Genomic DNA, 4330 nt, shown 5'->3' on the forward strand with positions numbered 1-4330 from the left:
GAAACCTTGAAAGAAGCCTTAAGCCTTTAGGCGCTGCCCCAAGGAGATCCCCTTGATTTATGGAAAGGCTGTTGTGTCCCACAAGTGCCCACTGCCTGTCCCTGCCTGCGGGCACAGCACTGCCACGCAGCACGGCTGCGACCAAGCTCAGAGCACTCAGGCCTCACAGCAAGGCAAGGGGGGAGGAGGAGACTGTGGAAGGGGAGAGAGAGCAGCTCTGGGAGATCAAGCGCTGGTGCCTGGCAGTGCTGCCGTGCCGGGACTCTTCTCCCCATGCCCACAGAAACTGTCCCTGCGGCTCCAAAAAGGCCTTGGATGAAGGGCCCCTCCCAAGAAAATAAAGGGTGATACAGGTCCCTTTATTTTGTTCAAACACACAGGGAGCACAGGTTCTCATTTACACAGCCACTCAATCAGAAAAGGCAAGCGTAGAGTGAATGACAGAGAGGATGAGAACATTATTATAATTTAAAAAATACCACCAAAACCAAACAATATAGAAGTGAGTGGGTGAGTTACATTAGATCTGCTATGCAGAAGCCTGACAGTTTATTGCTCGATAGAACAATCCAGTTAACAGTTTCCACTTTGCATCCTTGAGCTGCTGGTTCCTCAAGTTGTAGATGAAGGGGCTCAGTGCTGGAGGCAGCACTGCATACAGAATTGACACCACCAGGTCCAGGGATGGAGAGAAGATGGAGTGGGGCTTCAGGTGGGCAGTCATGCCAGTACTTGTAGACAGGGAGACCACAACCAGATCGGGGAGACACGTGGGAAAGGCTTTGTGCCGTCCCTGCTCTGAGGGGATCCTCAACACGGCCCTGAAGATCTGCACATAGGACACCACCACGAAAACAAAAGAGCTGAATACTAATAAGAGGCTGAACAGGATAAGCCCAAACTCCCTCAGGTAAGCATCTGAGCAGGAGAGCTTGAGGATCTGGGGGATCTCACAGAAGAACTGTTCCATTGCATTGCCCTGGCAGAGGGGCAGGGAAAATGTATTGGCCGTGTGCAGCAGAGCAGTGAGAACCCAGCACCCCAGGCAGCTGCTGCCATGTGGACACAAGCTCTGCTGCCCAGGAGGGTCCCGTAGTGCAGGGCTTTGCAGACCTGACTGTTGTCTGACTGTTCTATGATGCTACATCCATGACCTGACTCTTCTATTAACCCTCTGTGATCAGATTCTTCCATGACCTGACTGTTCTACGACTCTTTGATGAACCAACCGTACTATGAAACAATGCATTTCTGATCCTTCTATGGCCAAACCCTCCTAAAATCCAAATAGACTCACAATTCTGTGACTTGACTCTTCCACGGCACAAATATTTTATGGCCTTTTTATGACCTGAATCACCTATGACCTGAATCACCTATGACCCAGATCTGCTACCACAGAATCATAGAATCACCAGGTTGGAAAAGACCCACAGGATCATCGAGTCCAACCATTCCCATCAATCACTAAACCATGTCCCTCAGCACCTCGTCCACCCGTGCCTTAAACACCTCCAGGGAAGGTGACTCAACCCCCTCCCTGGGCAGCCTGTTCCAGTGCCCAATGACCCTTTCCATGAAAATCTTTTTCCTAATGTTCAGCCTAAACCTCCCCAGGCCGAGCTTGAGGCCATTTCCTCTCATCCTGTCCCCTGTCACTCGGGAGAAGAGGCCAGCTCCCTCCTCTCCACAACTTCCTTTCAGGTAGTTGTAGTTTTAGTTTGAGTTTAAAGTTTATATTTAATTTTTTTCAGAATCATAGAATGGTTTGGGTTGGAAGAGACCTTAGAGCCCATCCAGCTCCAGCCCCATTGCCGTGGGCAGGGACACCTCCCACTGGGCTCAAGGCCCCATCCAAGCTGGCCTTGAACACCTCCGGGAGGGGGCAGCCACAGCTTTCTTGGGCAACCTGGGCCACTGCCTCATCACCTTCTTTGAGAACAATTTCTTCCTAATGTCTAACCTGAATCTTCCCTAAGCCTGAAAGCCACCCCATGTAATCCTATCACTCCATGCCCTTGGAAATTTCCCTCCCCATTTTCTTGATGACCAACTTCAAGTACTAAAGGCACAAATAAGGTCTCCCCGAAGCAGGCTGAGGAAGTTGCAGGAGAAGATCAATATTTCTTTGGAAAATCTCTTGTGAAAGGGCATGGGATTGGTGGAGCTCTCCTCAGGTTGCTCCTCAGCTGGCCAGGGTTTTGCGCGTGCTGCCCCTTGGTGATCCATGAGGGCTGAGCTAAAAATAGTTTAATAGGTGAAAGAAAAAAAGATAAAAAAACCCATAATCCAAACCCAAAACCAATGCAAACACCTTCACTTGCCACCTCCCTCAGGCAGACTGACAATCCATTGGTCTACCACCACCCATCACCTTGAACAATAAAAATCTCCACTCCTTTCCTCTCCTGCCATAGTTTTTATCGCTGAGCGTGGCATCTATGTTATGGGATCTCCCTCTGGTCAGCCGGGGCCTGCTCCTGCCTGTCTCCCCCTGACAACTTCTCGCCCACCCCCAGCCCCTCCCTGGGAGGAGCAGAGGGAGCAACAACTGATGCTGCACAAAGGAGACAATTGCTGCCCTCACTCTTTTTAACTGGGAGAATGACCCAATGAGACTCACATTTCAGAAGTGGAGAAACTGGAGAGGCCCTGGAGGAGGTCTGCCAGGATGGAGTTAGGGTCCCACAGCATGAGCAGCCAAGTAAGAGTTTACATCGACCTGGAAAGTTGATGGAGATAAGGTCCCTTTTGCAGTGTCCAATGATATGACAGAAGTGACAGCCACAACCAACCTCTTGGGAGCTTTAGGCTGAGCCTTAGGAAAACTGAAATGCACTGGGAGGAACGTTCCTGTGATCTCCACCTTTGGAAGTCTTCCCAGCCCTGCAAAGCCACAGCCACCCCGGAGGCTGGACTAGAGACTCCCAGCAGGGCTCTCAATCCCGCTAAAACCCCCAAATCCATCCAGCACCCCCCAAAACCCACCTGGACCCGCCCAATCCCCATAAGACCCCCTCAAACCTCCTCCAGGACCCTTTCAATCCCACTAGACCAACCCAAAAGTTAGAAATTACCCGCTTAAGCTTCAGGAAAAAGTTCAGATAATAACACCTACCTCTGCAAATTGGCCTGTGGTCACTCCAGGCAGCCAGCACATTTGTCAGCGTATCTCTGACAAGTGATGCTTTTACAACCTTACAGCACGTAATTGTCTTCACAGGGAAACTGTACATTTGCACCCACGCTCGGAACAAAAAGGAGAGGAAGGAGAAAAGAATTATAACATACTTTAAATATCTCTCTGCCAAAATGAACATAAATGTCACCAAATGACAATATTTCTAGGTCCAAACAAAAAATTAAGGGTGAGAAATTCTGCTCCATCATTTCTATATTCATAAGAAACTATTGATACCATAAAGAAAAGGTCTACCATTTAGTTTGTCCACCTTTTAAAGAAGCAAAACCGGGAATATAAAGCAATGGCGATACTAAGTTTCATCCTTCAAACTACGACTTCAATAAATGCATTTTGCGATATATTTTTTAAAAGAATATATAACCGCTATTCTTTCAGGCAACAAAATTTACTTCATGAATAATTTCAATCCCTCCCTAAAGGCCTAACTGAGAAAATAAATAGTTAGATGTACAACTAAGAAATATTAATTTCAGTAAATTGTAATAATTCATTAAATATTCCTGATCTTTTTGAAATTTCCTGTTAAAACACATGCTAAATGATAACTATTATTAGAATGGAGATTGAGTGTTACACTTATAACTTTGAAATGTGTCTCTTTCAAATGATTTGTAACCTTTATTTTAATGATAATTTTTTTCTGAACGTTGACCAATATTTATGAGGAATTACAGAAAAAGCATGTGGTTCCTGCGTATCTTAAAAAGAGCTTTTCTAAAAAGTATTTACATTCCTGCTTCCATTTATAATCAGTGACATTCTCTGTTCCCCATCATAATAAACAGATTTTGTTGTAAGATTACTTGCCTTTTTTTCATCCGTGTCCCCTCGAGGAGCCAAGCAGGGAGCCCAGATGAGCTCAGCAAACGCAGGGGTCGCCAGCACCGCGGGTGAGAGTCCTCTTTGTCCGTAACGTGGCCACGTGTGCTGCGTCTCAGTGACGGAGGCTGACAGTGCTGGCTCCTCCCCATCACAGCCACCTTTCTGCTTGTGTGTTGTCAGGCGCCTTAGCTAACGGCAACGAGAGTTACTGCCTCCATAACCGGGAAACCACCACCCCACCTTAACCACTACTGCATAGCCTAAAGGGGAAAATTTGTGTGCCTACTACCCATCCAAATAAAG

The 4330-nt window shown here is 47.2% G+C and overlaps 1 long non-coding RNA gene across 1 annotated transcript; it reads right to left on the reverse strand.

The window, feature by feature from the left end:
- Positions 1–1552: 1552 nt before the first annotated feature.
- Positions 1553–3999, reverse strand: LOC138731625 (uncharacterized). The gene is made up of 3 exons (XR_011339179.1): positions 3119–3999; positions 2624–2722; positions 1553–2239 (listed from the first exon to the last, which is right to left on the reverse strand). It is a non-coding gene; the product is annotated as an uncharacterized lncRNA (long non-coding RNA).
- Between the last annotated feature and the right edge of the window lie 331 nt (positions 4000–4330).

Source organism: Phaenicophaeus curvirostris, chromosome 27 (assembly GCF_032191515.1).
Source record: "Phaenicophaeus curvirostris isolate KB17595 chromosome 27, BPBGC_Pcur_1.0, whole genome shotgun sequence".
Lineage (NCBI taxonomy): Eukaryota > Metazoa > Chordata > Aves > Cuculiformes > Cuculidae > Phaenicophaeus > Phaenicophaeus curvirostris.